Source organism: Colobus angolensis, unplaced genomic scaffold, assembly GCF_000951035.1.
Source record: "Colobus angolensis palliatus isolate OR3802 unplaced genomic scaffold, Cang.pa_1.0 Scaffold280, whole genome shotgun sequence".
NCBI lineage: Eukaryota > Metazoa > Chordata > Mammalia > Primates > Cercopithecidae > Colobus > Colobus angolensis.
Genome location: NW_012116044.1, coordinates 3,233,116 through 3,250,270, shown reverse-complemented (window position 1 = coordinate 3,250,270; position 17,155 = coordinate 3,233,116).

The window sequence follows — 17,155 nt, the reverse complement described above, 5'->3', positions numbered from 1 at the left end:
GTGGGCATAAATCCATTCCTGTAGGACCTGCGCCCATGACACAAACACCTCCCACTACACCCCACTTCCCAACACTGTCACAATGAGGATTACAGTTCAACATAAGATTTGTGTGGGTTGAACATTCAAACTAGCAATGGTGCACTATTTTTCTAACTGAAAGATAAATCACACAAGGTTTTTCATGAATTCTTGGTACTGTCCCAGCTCCTATGCAGCTCCAATATCTATCACTGCCTGTGTACTTATAGGCCCTGTTTATTCTGTCTTTCTAAAAGATATGTCTTGTGAATGAACCTTTTTTCCTTCCAAAGCTAGCAGGCCTAAGCATAGATGTTAGTTTGTGCTACTTCAAATCTGGAAACAAATATTGGTAGAAGAATTCAATGTACTTTATTATAATCATAATTTAACTTTAAAAAGTTGTATGTAAGGGGTGTGTGTGTGTGAGAGAGAGAGAGAAAGAGAGAGAGAGAGTTTTCTCTTGTAAATCATAAAATATCTATTTTTCCTAAATAAAGAGCTGTCAGGCTCAGCTTTCTTATGGCTATTCAACCAGTACCTTTCACATAATTGTTCCTATTTTTAATGGATAAGAGATAAACCTGTGACTCATAGCTTAAATATTTTTGTGTTTTTTATTATAAATAAAAAATAAAACAAAAGTTATAAACCAATTTCCTGTTTCTATAGCATAATTTCTCAGCCTGTCTTTATGAGAAATTTATCTTGATTATACAGATAAGCGGAGTCAAAGTAAGCATCCCTTTCCAACTGTTTGATCTAAAATGTTGTTTTTTTTTTAATTATATTGTATCTGTACAACACCAGAATACTTGATTAAAAAGTTAAAAATGAAAATAGTGGTTAAAACTACTTTTGTGCCAGATAGAAAAGAATTGTGAAGATTTGGTGAAGGTTTAATCTAAAATTTTCTTTTAATTTCTCCATTGTTTCCCCCTACAATTAAAGTTCGGTATGTGTATATTCTCATTTTTAAAAAAGAAGTTACAGCAGTATTATTTTATGTCTTTTCATAACACAGTGGAATAAGAAGCTGTGAAATAAAGAATGCAGATTTAGGCCGGGCGCGGTGGCTCAAGCCTGTAATCCCAGCACTTTGGAAGGCCGAGACAGGCGGATCACGAGGTCAGGAGATCCAGACCATCCTGGCTAACACGGTGAAACGCCATCTCTACTAAAAATACAAAAAAACTAGCCGGGCGAGGTGGCGGGCGCCTGTAGTCCCAGCTACTCGGGAGGCTGAGGCAGGAGAATGGCGTAAACCCGGGAGGCGGAGCTCGCAGTGAGCTGAGATCCGGCCACTGTACTCCAGCCTGGGGGACAGAGCGAGACTCCGTCTCTGAAAAAAAAAGAGTGCAGATTTAATTGGTATAGGCCAACTAAAGTTTTTTACTTCTAATTAAACTCTTTGAACATCAGATTGACATAACCATTTGCTTGAACCATTTTGAAAAAGTATGGAGGGGAACTTCCATGCTAATACAAGATTATAGGTTGCTAAAAAGGATTCCAAATGGGAGTCATCTGACCTCACTGTAAATATTTCCAGTCAAGGGACACTTTTACCTTTAAAGGTAAATCTTTGAAAACAGTTGTTTTTCTGAAAAAGTGATGTTCAATCAGAAGTTAATTTAGTGTTTATTATTGTTTTATAATCTTATTAATGGTGTTTAAAGCAGGTGAACAGCTTTTATCCCAAAATCTTAAATTAGTTTTCTTTTTCTTTCTTTCTTTCTTTTTTTTTTTTTTTTTGAGACGGAATCTCGCTCTGTTGCCCAGGCTGGAGTGCAGTGGTGTGATCTTGGCTCACTGCAAGCTCCGCCTCCTGGGTTCACACCATTCTCCTGCCTCAGGCTCTCGAGTAGCTGGGACTACAGGCGCCCACCACCACGCCCAGTTAATTTTTTTTTAATTTTTTGATAGAGATGGGGTTTCACCCTGTTAGCCAAGATGGTCTCAATCTCCTGACCTCGTGATCCACTCTCCTCAGCCTCCCAAAGTGTTGGGATTACAGGCGTGAGCCACCACGCCTGGCCTCTAGACTAGTTTTCTAAGTTTGCTAGTTTTATATAACAGAAGACCGTGGAATAATAGGTTTTGATAATTTTTAAAAAGTACTATTGTTTAGATTGTTCTGTGCGTTAGGGTTTGGTAATGGTGACTCAGGTTTCTTTTTCTGTTTTTCAAAATTAAGGTGTAATTTACATACAGTAAAATTTACCCTTTTTAACATACAGTTCCCTGATTTTTAATAAACACATACAGCCATGCAATCATCACTAAAATAAAGATGAAAAAATTCCATCCACTCCACAATTTCCCTCTTGCTTCTTTACCCACTGATTCCTTTTATGTCTACATAGCTTTGCCTTTCCCAGAATGTCACGTAGATGTAATTATATAACATGTAGCCTTTTGAGTCTGGCTTCCTTCTTTAGTATAATGCATTTGAGATCCATCCATGTTGTTTCAAGTATTAATAGTTTGTTCTTTATTACTGCTGAACAGTGTCATATTATATGGATGCACCACAGTTTATTCATTCACCAGTTGAAGGATATTTAGGGTGTTCTCACTTTGGGCAATTACAAATAAAATTGCTATAAACATTCACATACAGATTTTTATGTGAATGTAAGTTTTGACTGTACTCTAAATATTCAAGAATAGAATTACTAGGTAATATGATAATGGCATGTTTAACTTTAAAAGAAACTGTGCAAGTCCTTGCTAAAGTGGCAAACTCTTAGCTAAACTTTTGCATCCCAAAAAGCAGTGCAATGCTCTTCATTTTTCCCAGTACACTTAGTAATGTCAATGTCTTTCTTTCTCTTCGTTTGTAATTCTCATAGGTGTATAATCATGTGTCATTGTGGCTTTTATCTGCATTTCCCTAATGACTAATGACGTTGAACATTATTTCATGAGGCTGTTTGCCATTGACATAAATTATCTGGTAAAGTGCCTTTCAGATGTTATGGCTCATTCTAATACAATTTTTTGTTCTGTTATTTTGAGATTTGAGAGTTCTATACATATTCTGAATATAAATACTTCATCAGAAATATTGATTGACATCTATTTTCTTTCAGCCTGTGGCTTTTTTTTTTTTCATTGTCTTAACAAGGTCTTTTGAAGAACAAAATTCTTAATTGTGATGAAGTTCAATTTATTATTTTTCCTTTTATGAATGCCTGAATTCCTAGGTTTACAGATAGCACTAGAAATAATTATTTCACACTGCTCATGTGCTAACTCTTCTTCTAACATTTTCTAATTTGCTGTGTGTTAGCTGTCCATATTAATTATATTTTCTAGGCTCAAATTTAATTTTCTTCAAAAAACAAATAAACAGAAAAATTTGTAACTGCAGTTTTTCCAGATTTCACACTCCTGGTATCCAATTACAGATTATTTTAATTGACTCTTGGGCTCCCAGCTACTATCCTATAGAACCTTCACATATAACGGGAATTTATGCCTTGTAAAAGGGCAGAGGTGAGAAGATAGCTATTACTAAACTGAAGGACAGTATATCTAAACTTTAATTGTAAATTTTCATATGTGCAATATTTTAGTCACTACTTAATACTATCATTTGAACTCCCCGATAATCTTATCATATTAACTAATATAGTGCAAAGATCAAGAAATGGAAATAAACAGCTCCTCACTATGATTTAAAAGAAAAGAGATAATACATATGAGCCAATAATTTCCCCATAAATGATCAGATTTTAGGCATATTAAAGATTGTATAAGTTTGAAAATTTATTTATATACATCAACTGCTTTGCTAAATTCTAGAGGTTCATGAAGAAACTCCTACCACAGTCATAGGCTTACCTCCCCACATTAAGAAAATGTAATGACTATTTAAATATTGTATTTATATAAAAAACAGAGGAAGAGAAAGCTTGCTCAGCATGAACACTGGCAACATGTGACCAAAGATATTTAGCTTATCTAGTTTTACTGGTAACTCCATTTTCCGGAGGCTGGTATATTTAAATGGAAACCTAGATTTCAGAAATCAGTCTGTTTTTATTAAGGTTAAAGCACTGTAGTATGTAGTAAGAGTCTTCTCTTTTATAACCATTACAATGTCAGCAAAAAGTTGAAAAACAAGAGCAGCTCCTGAAGAGAGTTTGTCCAGAGTGAGTCAAAAGTTTGAAAGAGAGAAGCCTGATAAAATAGTTCTGTTAGAGATCCAAAGGGTGAGAGAAAATTAGATTAGGGTCTGGGAGGCTGCTGGCAGTACAGTGTTACCTCTGACTGAGGGATGGCCCAACTCTGTTCCAGCAAGAAGTAGAAAAGTCAGTCAGGTGAGAGGGCTATGTAAAACAGAATTCTGCAAGAGTTTGTAAAGCGATGAGGTTTTACATTTACCTGTAAAATATCTTCTTGGAAACAGTCTGCAGACTGATAGGTTTTAGTAGCTGAGCATGTCTTGAAGAACTCACATGGATCATACTCTGATGATTTTAACCAAACAAAAGAAACTTTAAGTTCTTGATGGCAAGAAGACTGCCAAGAGTTAAAAGCAGTGACATTTCTGTTTTGGGGTACTGTGAAGCCATTACAATATAGGAATTATTAATTTCTGTTTGAATGTTTAGATCATGCATATTTGAATGTAAAAACAAAAATCTATTATAGCCTTGATCCCATTAGCAGAAATTTGAACTACAGAAAGATTATCCATAAGATATATAATTCTAATAATATTTTATAATCCTGACATTTTCGTTCTTCTAAAACCTTAGGTCATTGTACAATCTTTCTTGGACTCAGCTCTCTAATTCTTAAGGTGAGAAAAATCAGTAGTACCTACTTACTAATAGTAGCAATATATGTGAGTCACTTAAAACAGTATCTGGTACATGGTAGCTGTTTTACCGGTATTGCTCACCTTCAAACAACTTCTGTTTTAGGCACCATACGATTATGGACATTAACCATTTTCCACAACATTTTAAAAAACTCAGTCAAATAGATTGATAATCCTTTTCTATCTCATTGATACTATGAGACTCGGATAATTAATAATAAGCATTGTATGACTGCAAATTGATCTATGTATTCATAGTTGTTCTGAGGAACAAGTAACAGATTCTGACAAATCTGAGAAGAGCCAGGTTTTAGTTAAGGCCAGGATAAGGAAGGATTATTCAGCTAAACTTCTGAGGATATAAGACATGTTTGGCGATTGTAGAACAGATTCCAGAAAGCTTGCATTAGCTTTGCTTTGGCAGTCTTACCGGGCTTACTACCTATTAATTGTGCTTTTCTATTATTTTTATTATAGGGAAAAAATTTCATACACTTAGAAGAATTACAGAAATATAAGCTCTGTATTTTTATTTAGGGATACAACCAACAAGTTACACATAAGATTCAAATGTACTGGGACTAACTCAGAGAGATGACAAAAAAATACATTCCTCTTCTGCTTCTAATCATAAGATCCTAGATATCAGAAATTCTTGCCGGGTGCGGTGGCTCAAGCCTGTAATCCCAGCACTTTGGGAGGCCGAGATGGGCGGATCACAAGGTCAGGAGATCAAGACCATCCTGGCTAACACGGTGAAACCCCGTCTCTACTAAAAACTAGCCGGGCGAGGTGGCGGGCGCCTGCAGTCCCCGCTACTCCGGAGGCTGAGACAGGAGAATGGCGTAAACCCGGGAGGCGGAGCTTGCAGTGAGCCGAGATCCGGCCACTGCACTCCAGCCTGGGCGACAGAGCGAGACTCCGTCTCAAAAAATAAAAACAAAACAAAAAAAGACATTCTTCTTTACATTTTTTTCTTTTTTCGAGAGTAATGTACTTAAGTTATTTTTGAAGTAGTCAGACTCTGATTGACTGTCTTAAACAAAAACTATCGTATAGTGAATTCTTCATCTGACAACTCTGTCTTTATTCCTTTAGTCTATGTTGATAATAACATCAATATTAGTGATAAGAGCAGGCACTTATTAAGTCCTTACTCTATGCCAAGAACTAGTCTATATATGTCATGGTTTAATCAGCCAATCCTTATTGTAACACTCAGATGTAAGTTACAGCTATCTTTTTCATTTTGTATATAGGGAAGCTTATAGTTTAAACAATTTACTCACTATCACAAGAATGATCATTTGAACCCAGGCAGTCAGACTTCAGATAGGAAACATTCTCATTTCCTTTCTGGAACAGACAACATGCATTCACTTGGAAACTCTATGCACTCATAACAATAGTTCCGTTTACTTTGGACTTCAATATTTGTTTGATCAATGTTTCTCTGCCATTTCCAGACTGAACGTCCTATTCATAGTTAGAGAAGTCAGAAGTAAAATAATAGAGCTCAACATTTTCTCTGTCAGGACTTTTTCTATTCTGCCTGAAACCAAGTCCATGACTTTAGGCACTTCTTTGAAAATATCCATGATTCGTATGTTATTAACCCTGGGCCAATCCATATTTTCTCAGTTTCTGAGATCTGTGGAAAAAAATCAGTAACAGTTTGGACCTGGGTCACTAAATATATAAGATCTTAAATTTTAGTTGTATTTATAGGTAGTTATTTCCTTTCTGCATACACTACTGTGACTATTATAAGTCTTTACGTTTCTACTCAAGTTCAATATTCACATCTCCTTCTTTGTCTTTTCTTTCAAGGAAGAAGGCATTGTTTTCTATGTCAGAGTGGAACCAAAGCAGAATATCGTGAATTCTCACCAGACTACGTCATTTCTCACCCAGCGTGTCCTTTCCTTCTGTGAACACAAGGGATGTTAGTGTACCACATATAGATCCCAGAATTTTTAGGTTAATTTTAGACTCAACGTAGTTTTAGACTCTAGAACAATACAGTTATTAAAAGCACAAACTCTAAAGCTGGACTGCTTGGGTTCAAATAAGGATACAATGCTTGCTAGCTGTTTGACCGTGAGTAAGTTTTCATTTAATCACTTGTGACTCCGATTCAACACCTGTAAAACTGGGATAATAATTGTACTAATCATATTGGGTTATTACACGTTGAGCATCCCTTACCCAAAAACCCAAAATTAACATGCTTTAAGATCCAAACCTTTGAGCTCTGACATGATGCCACAAGTGGAAAATTCCACACAAAAGTACTTAACACAAACTGTGTTTCATGTACAAAATCATTAAAAAATATTTTATAAAATCACATTTGAGCTATGTATATAAAGTATATATGAAACATAAATGAATTTTGTGCTTACATTTGGGTCCCATTCCCAAGATATCTCATTATGTATATGCAAAGATTCCAAAATCGGAAAAAATCTGAAATCGGAAATGTCTCTGGCCCCAAGCTTTTCAGATACTCAACCTGTATAAGGACGAAATGAGTAAGTAAGTGCAGACTGCTTGGAACAGCACCCATCACATAATAAGTGAAGTGTTAATTATTATTTTAAGTACTTGTCTTTTAAAAATCAATGTTAAGTTTCTCCTCCTCGGTGTAGTTCTCTCTGTTTCCCCATGTGGAGCTGTTACTCCCTCTGCATCTGTAATTCCACAGTTCCTTGCATTTTTGTTTTATTATAGTACCTGCCACCTTAGAGTATACCCAACACTGTATTGCAGTAAACATCTTAAGGGCAGAAGTTGTACCTTATCTTTGTACATTGACCACTCAGCTCAGGGACCCAAAATATTATTGAGTGAAGTAATTAAAATGAAATTCTGAAACTAGTTCTCATTTATAACTGGAAAGTAAATATAATATTATTAATATGGAATAGTCTAACTTCTGGATATTAAGTTAGTATCTGAAGCACTTATGTTTCATTAGGGGTGAATAATATTTTATTTAACTCTCTGGTGTGAACAACCAGGGATGTCTTAGAAAACACTTTTTTACTTTGTATTTTTCATAACCTGAAGAAAAAAATTCAGGGACTATTAACTGTAAATTTAAAATATCTTAATAAAATAATAAATAGAAATATTTTAAACTTTAATAAAACCTAGCTTTATTTAGTCTCATAAAATTGTCAACCTCCATAAAATTTGATGAGCTATTTTTCATGTATTATATATCTACATATATTTACAAATAGAAATCTTCTAACTCACATATCATTCATACACTAATGAACTTTGAATGATAGGGCTTGAGGTTATAATATTTTCATGTTATAGATCAGCAGTCTCAAAGTGCCATCTGTGGACTATTGGGAGCTCCTGAGACACTTTCAAGAGGTCTGTGAGTTTAAATCTATTTTCATAACGGTATAATGGCATTATTTTTCTATTGCATTGTGTTGACATTTGCAGTGATGATACAAAAAGCAATGGTGTGTGAAACTGCCAAGCCTTACAATGAATCAGGGAAGTGATACCAATTTGTATTATACTTACTGTAGTCTTCGTCAGCACACAATCAGTTTTTTAAAAATTGCCAGTTTCACTCAAGGATGTCTGATGAAACAGCAACTAGGATTGATTTTTTAAAATATCTGTCCTTGAGAACATTTGATATTTTAACCTTTATGTGATAAAATTGGACTATGCATAGAGCACTTCTGTTGGGTGCACACAGAGAAATTGTTGTACAAGTGAAAGTACTTATGTAATTTCTTCAACTGCAAACTAATCTAGATTTTTTTTCATGGAGCACCATTTTTTTCTTAAATGAATGATAAGCAGACAAACTGGGGTTATTTAGATTTGTATATCTGTATCCTGCCAATATTTTCTAAAAAATAAATAAAATGAACCTGTCACCTCAAAGAAAACAACTGACAGTATTTGTTGCAAGTGATAACATTCAAGCTAGCAAGTAAAAATTAGAATTTTAGAAATCTTGTATCCACCACTATGAGCTCCACAGCTTCTAATACCTAAAGATTAACAATATTTAAAGATACTGCATAATGAACGGTGTCAACATGAGGAGGATCTATAAGTGAGTGACTTTTCTGTATGACCAATGAATGATTTTACAAAATCCCACCTGATAAAATATCTATTCAAAGTACACGTTAAACCAATGGATTTTAATTTAATAGAGTTCAAAATATTGATTGATATGTTTACAGATTTCATAGTGCAACTAAACCTTAAGAAACTACTGCTTGTCAAATTTTGATGAAGTGTCAAGGAAGAATATATGAAATATCTGAAAAGACTTAAAATATTACCTCCCTTTTCCAACTAAAAACCTATGCGAGCCTGTATTTTCTTTATATATTTCAACCCAAATAATGTATCTCAATAGATCCAATGCAGAAGCAGATGTAAGAAACTAGCTGTCCTCTGTTAATACAGACATTTAAAAGGATTTGTAAACATGTAAAAGCGTGTCACTACTCTTGCCAAGTTTTCTGGTTTGTTTTGGAAAATATATTTTCCACAAAAATATATTATTTATGTTCACATGGAGAGGATTTGTTATTGTTTTTTTAATTACTATTTCTGTTTTAATTAAATATTGATAGATAAAATCCACATAAACAAAATTCTTTGAGGATCCTCAGTAATTTTTAAAAGTGCAAAGGGTCCTGAGACCAGCGTGTTTAAGAACCACTGCCATGGACAGAGAGTTCCTGCAGCATTCCTGAGGCATATGGAAGGAAAAATCTATTTAGATTGTTTGAAAGTTCCTATTCACACTCAAATACATTTTGCAAAGGGAGATGGAATACTCATTGTAAAAGGTTCCTTTATGAAAAGGCATCTTTTCAAGCTAGGATAAATATGTAAGTACTGCCCCAGTGAGTCTGATACAATTTCACAAAAGGAAACACTATACAAACTTCATACTAATTTTCATACTTATTTTTGACTATTATGTTAAGTATTTAAGCAGAGGTGCTGTATACTAAATTCTGTGCTGCTAAAAAAAAAAAAAAAAAAAAAGGAAAGATCCCTGGACATAGGAGCCTTTCACATTAGCTCGTCCACATTATGATGGACCCTTTTTAAATCATTTGATTTAACATATGAAGAAAGCTTTCACTGATATGTAGACCTAAACAAAATGTTTTCATTAGAAAAAGGAATTGTTTCTTTTAGAAAGAAGTTTATACTATGAACTAATTCTTCAATGTGAAATTACAGAAGTACATTATGGAATGTTTAGTATCAGGGAAATAAGGGTTAAAGTGGATCACATGCTACTGCAAAAATTTTGTTTTCCCTTCCCCAACCTCCTCTGTATTTCCTGCTTTGTGTTCTTATTAAGAAAACTACTTCAAGGCTGTAGAAGATAGTTCTTGATGTCAAAATGACACTTCCCTTGTTTCTTTTGATTGAGAAAAGGCCTGGGACTTCCATTAGTCCCTGATTAGAGTTTTCAAGGAGTCCAGCTATTGATTGCATAAAATTCCTTTCCTGTCATTTTCTGTAAATGTACACAATAGCTGCTAACACATCCTTCTCCAGAGCCCACACTTTGTTTTCCAGGAGGAAGACAGACACTCAGCTAGCAATCTGACCCTTACAATTTCCTACATGATGTTAAGAGAGAATTGTCTGTTATTTAAAGATTTTTTTTTCTACCTACAACAGAACTGATATTTAGAACTGAAATTTCCTAGTAATTATAGCACATTTGGGTAAGTAGTTATAAAAAATATTCAACTCTTGCTCATTCTTAATTATGAGGGGACAATGGGCTTGACACCTGGCACAAGGCCAGCACTTAAAAACCACTTACTGATTTCTAAATAATAACGATAATTAGAGTTCCTAGTTAGGTACATCAGTGCTTGCATGTATGTTAAGGATGCATAAAAGTTTATGAACTCTTTAGGGTCTAAAGGATAAAAGCTGATTATATGTGGAAGAGAAGCTGTACAATCCACCTTTCTGGATGTCTTTCTTCCTGTAAACTGTTTAAGACAAAATTCGCAGCCTAATGCCTTACAGTTTTCCACATTCATGATTTGGATTTCTATTTAGAATTGCTTTTGCCTCAGCTGCTTCTTCTGTTAAGTAAGAATAATAACACCATAGGAATCTATATGAAAAAGATAATGTGGAATAAGAGTTTGCAATTAAGATACTAATTAATTCTACAGTCTCTTCCAAAAAAAATCAAAATAATGATAAAATTAAGAAATGATACATATTCAGGCTTCTGTTTAAGGTAGAGGTAAGAATGGAAGACTGGAGAACAGAGACCAGAATGTGAGCTTCAGTTCTGATACCTCTGCTTGACTCATTTGAAATAGGAATAAAAATATTTGTTATAACATCTTGTCACATTCCCGTGTAAAAGCACCCATCACACTGTAAAACTCTAAGCTAGTAGCTATCTGTGATTGTCATGGCTCTTCTCTTTACCTATTCAGATCTTCCCATTCTTGAAGACACAGATCAAATCTCCTTTTTCATGAGAACTATTGGGTCCATTGTTCAGCCCCAAAAGGCTCATTTTCTTATGAACTCAGCTCCTGTCACACTTACAATTACATCAGATTTGTTAACTTCCTTATGACATCATTTAGATAATGATTGCATGTTTAACTTTTCCTATATTCATTGTCTCTCAAGTTGGAATGTATGCTCCTTAAAGGTATCAACAATTTATTTTTCCTTGGGTATTTTGTACCATATACTTTCTTCTAAATAATTAATGCACCATTAGTACTTGATTATTATATGAATGACAGGCTACGTGAAGTTTTTAAGAGTTCATAAGACATTCTCATGGAATTATGTAAGAAACCAGAGAAGAAAATAACTTTATAAAATATTATTATTGTAAAATAACTTTTCATTTTTTGGAAGAGAGATAAATCACTGTAGTTTGGAGTCTGAAAGAACTAAACACATCATCTAGCTTAAAATTTTATGTTACAGATGAGAAAACTGGAACCTCAGAGAGTTTCATATTTCATATTAACAAGATCATTATACTAAAAAATCACCGGCCAACCGTGGTGGTTTGCGCCTATAATCCTAGCACTTTTGGAGGCCTAGGCGGGAGGATCACATGAGCCCAGGAGTTTGAGGCCAAGGTAGGCAACATAGGGAGATCCTGTCTCTAGTTTTAAAAAATAATAAAAATAAATATAAGTAAGAATTACTAATTTTCATACTAGACACCTAGCTATCATTTCATAATTTTATGTAATCATTTAAAATACATTTTCAAACAAGCAGAAATGGTCTAAATGTGTGCCTCACAATAGATATAATAGATACACATGAGTTGTAAATATTATTTGAAGTTCCTTGCCATTTTATTCATAGCTGTCATTAAACTCTATTGAGTTAATTTGTTGATTACAAATACTTCCTTCCTTAAAAAGGAAAATCATGTCTAAATCTATGTTTTGTTTTTTTTTTCTGAAGAAAACTTTTTATGCTACACGTATTAATGTGGACTTAAACTATGGCAAAAAACATGTTTCTGAAGATTTTGTGAAGGGATAATGCAAACATAAATGAAAATTTGGTATTTCGTATATGTCACGTTAAGCCAGAAGGGAAACAGTACTAGAAAATATAATCCTGAATGGCTTATAGGGATAAAGAGTCATGCTAAGAAAACCATTGTTCCTAGGAGAAAGAAAGCCGTCCCTATTATCTCTACATCTATCTGCCATATAACGAAGCATCAGATTCGGTACAAAGTTAGACTTGAAATCCTAGCAAGCCCTTTCTGTGCTATTGTACTCAATCTTTATACTGAAGTCATTCAAAACACAAAAGCAATGGCATGCCTCAGTGGCCTCAGAGGAGAATAACCTCTCTTATATTTTTAAGCTACAGGTATTGATGTGGACTTTTCTTAAACTATGACAAAAGATTGTATTGCTCATCCAAAAATTAAGAAGGACCTACTGTTGTTGTTCTTGCTTCTGTTTTTTATTTTAACTCAAAAACAGTGCCAAGACCAATAAATCTACTTATAAAATGTCACCTTTTAATAACATATCAGTTTTGTGGTGGTACAGAGCTCAGAAGGGTCACTTGAACCTGTGACCACAGATGGTGTCAAACATTTTGAATCTGGGTTGAGTGTTCTTTCCACAAGATTACAAGCATGCCCAGACATCACTTATTCATTTAACAAACAGATATTGGAAATCCACTTGGTGCCAGCACTGTGTTATGCACTCTGTATTCCCTCAGGCCTTACAGTGAGAGAGGCTGGAAAATAAAACATACATTCAGCTCAAGGGAGGCTGAGATAGGGGTTTGCTCCAGGTAAGCCTAGAAACATAGCATTGTATATTCTGCAGAAAGGTTGGCAGCCAGAGCAGGACCCTTGAGATAAAGAAACTGATTTCACTTCAAACTCTCACATGAACTCAGTGAGAGAATAAAAACAACTGCTGTAGTAGGAAGGACACTGAATGGAGACTTTGGAATAATGGATTCAAGTCCCAGCTTTGACATTTATTGCGCATTTTTCCCGCCCTTAGGGACTAGTGCAATGCAACTTAACCTCTCTAGTCATCATCTTCTCAACTGATAATGTAACAACAAAATCCTCTCTATACAGCTTATATAGTTGTTGTTGGAATTAAGAAAATCAATGTAAAAACCCTTTATATATTTTTAAACACACTACAAATAGCAACGTCTTTTTCTTCAAGGACAAGTAAAAGACGATGAACTCTACTGCCAGAATACTACTTACCCAAATATTACTGCACACACATATTTTACAATTGCTTTTCATAAAGTTGAGTATTTAAAATACTTTGTTAGCCTGGTTTAATAAACTGAGAATTTATCAGTTTTGTTTGCCAGATGTATGTCTTGTTGGTGATCATAAGAAAAAATGAAAAATAACACAGTCTGAAATGGAGAAATTATAAGTATTACTAAGATGTATACATTTAAAACATTCAATGTTACATGCAATTCAAAAATAATGGAAATACTATTTTTGATATTCTATGTTAAAATTAAAAAGCGAATTTAGAAGAGAAAAGAATAAAACATTTTCAGTTTCTAAAAGAAGCAATTAGAAAAGCATTTGGTATATAATGCACAATGATTAGCTTTGTGTAAAGTATATAAATGGTGCAATTACAACGTACGGTATAAAAGACAATTTCCTGTGTTTTCCACCAAATCATCAACATTGGCCTTAGAGAAATTACAGGAACATTTAGAGAAGATAAATATATTCATTTGTAGTGGGACTTGTACAAAGGAAAGCATGTCAGGTGGAAAGTGATTGCCCATTTCTGATGATTTCATTGATTGACGTGCAAAGTGCTTTTGACTATGGTAAAAGAAGCTTAGCTCAAATGTGAAATGCTTGACTGTCTCATTTGGAACATGCATTTTATTTTGCAGCCACAGCAAAAGAGATGAAATTCTGCCTAGTGAGTGTAAGGGGGAAAGATAAGTCCTTATATCAAGAGTTTCTGCTAACCTTGCTACATTTTATATCAGAAATAAAGTGGAGATTTGCAGCTTACTGAATTCTGAAGCCAAGAAAATGAGATGGAAGAAAAAAAAAATAAAGAAAAACTACACACATTCTCTTTTAGTAATCTTGTTTGCTTCTAGGGCACTAAATAGCTGGATTAACTGGTAGTTTTAACAAACAGTGTTAAGTTATTGGGTTCATGCCATATCTTATATACACAGACTTTTTTTTCTTGTGGTCTTATTGGAGATTGAAATTACAGTCTGATAAGAGGTCTCCTAAATGTAATATTGATAGAGTTAAAAGAAAATTTTCTATTCCAATCTTCTTCTTTCCCCATTCAACTGCATTTGAAGTAAGTTACTTCTTTTTGTTTGGTATAAGGATATTTTAAGTAATCCTATACTAATTCAGAGAATAAAACAAACTGAAGTGAGTTTGAGGGTATGATAAATCTGAATTTTATTCTTAATTTCTTTCATGCACATTTCTTTACATTTATAATGTTAAGTGTTCCTCTGAGCCTCAGTTTCCTCATTAAAACTGGAAATATTAATAATTATCAGTCATAGTTCCTAGTTGTAAGAACCAGACTTTGCCTGATTAATGAGAAAATTAGCGTCATAATATAACAGACAATTATGGAATGCTTCTGCCTGCCATTGAGTCTTCTGAATACTACATACTCATCAAATTCCCACACTATTATCATTCCCTTTCACAAATAAGGAAACTGAGACACTCAGGGATTAACTTACTTACCCCAGGTCACAAGAAGTGGAAAGTGGTGATTTACTTTCAGGGATTCTAGCCCCAGGGCCAATACTCTTAACCAATACGCATAATTGTTTCTGGTTTATTGAAACAATATTGAGTACCTCACAGAAATACTGGGGGGTGTTGGAAAATCAGACTCAAAACTTAGCAGCCAGGAACAATGCACAGTGCAATGTGTATCTCATTGCTGTGGCCACCAACCAAAATTCTAAGGCTGTAAGCTTGTGCTGTTGCACACACAAAGAGCATGAATTTTCTGCAACTTCCACCTCTACCACTATCAATGTCATAAGCAACCACTGTTACTGCTGCCACGCCAAAGGAAGAAAGGCAAACTCCCCATCCTGAGTCAGACTCTGATGAGGCTGGTGTGAGGATGGAAGCTGGGAGGGAAGCTGCAGAGACAGCTTCCACCTTGGTCAACAGGACTAGGAAATATAATCCTGGATGGCTTATAGGGATAAAGAGTCATACTAAGAAAACCATTGTTCCTAGGAATAAGAAAGCCCTCCCTATCATCTCTACATCTATTTATCATATAATGAAGCATCAGATTCATTACAAAGTTAGACTTGAAATCCTAGCAAGGCCTTTCTATGCCATTGTGCTCAATCTTTACACTGAAGTCATTCAAAACACAAAAGCAATGACATACCTCAGCGGCCTCAAAGGAGAATAACCTCTCCTACATTTTTATGCTACAGATATTGATGTGGACTTTCTTCTAGTAGTGGAGTGATCATGGCTCACGGCAGCCTTGAACTCTCGGGCTTAAGCGATTCTCCCACCTCAACTTCCTAGGCAGGTGGGACTACAGACACCTGTCACCATACTTAGCTAACATTTTTTTTTGTTTCTTATTTTTTTGTAGAGACAGGGTCTCACTCTTGCCTAGGCTAGTCTCAAACTCCTGGGATCAAGGACCCTCTCACCTCAGTTCTCAAAGTATTGGAATTACAGGAGTAAGCCACCACACCTGGCCCAGGAATTTCCAGAGAAAGTCTCTTATGTTGGAAAAACTAAACAAGTAACAAAATTCCACTTTAACTGTTCTAAAGATGAACATAAATATTGTGTATAAAGTACTAATAGTTAAGTGATGAATTGTAATTGTTCTGGTATCGGCCTACCTGAGTTCAAACTCTAGTTTTTTCTCACTAGCTGTGCAACTTTAGATAAAATACACCACCTCACTGAGTTTATTGCTTCATTGTAAATTCTTGTGAGGACTAAACAAAATAAAATTCATAACTAATTAATTCTATTTAAAGCACTCCAAACGTTCGTATAAAGTAGAGCTAGCTATATCTATCTGCTATTAAAATAACTGGTTAACTAAAAAAAGAAAAATGGCCATTAGCAGATGAATGGATAAAGAAAATATGACAAATACCCACAATTGGACACTGTTTAGACTGAAAAAGATGGAAATTCTGTAATGTTCCACAACGTGAATGAACCTTGAGGATATTATGCTGAGTGAAATAAGCCAGTCACAGAAAGGCAAAAGTGCATCATTTCACTTATACAAGGTATCTAAAGTAGTCTAATTCCTAGAATCAAAGCTTGGAATGGTAGTTGCCAGGGGGTGGGTGACATTGAAGCTACTAATCAACAGGCACCAAGTTTCAGTTAAGCAAAATGAATATGCTCTAGAAATATGCTATAAAACATTGTATCTGTAGCCAACAATAATGTATTGTAAGCCTAATTTCTCGAGAAGCTCATCCTCATGTTAAGTATTCTAACCACAATAAAATAAAATAAAATAAAAAGTATTAATGTACTGATTTTTATCAGTTGACAAAATTTCTTGGATTCAGGTAAGTATGAAGTTCAGATAAGTTTTCTTCCAATAATTAGGAAAATTCCATTGAAAATCTGATCTATTTGTAAAATTGATACTTCAGAATTTAAAGAAATAAAATATGATTATATAATAGGCAAATTTAGGTCTGAAGTTACTATTAAATCTAGAGCTGGGTACTTTCTCA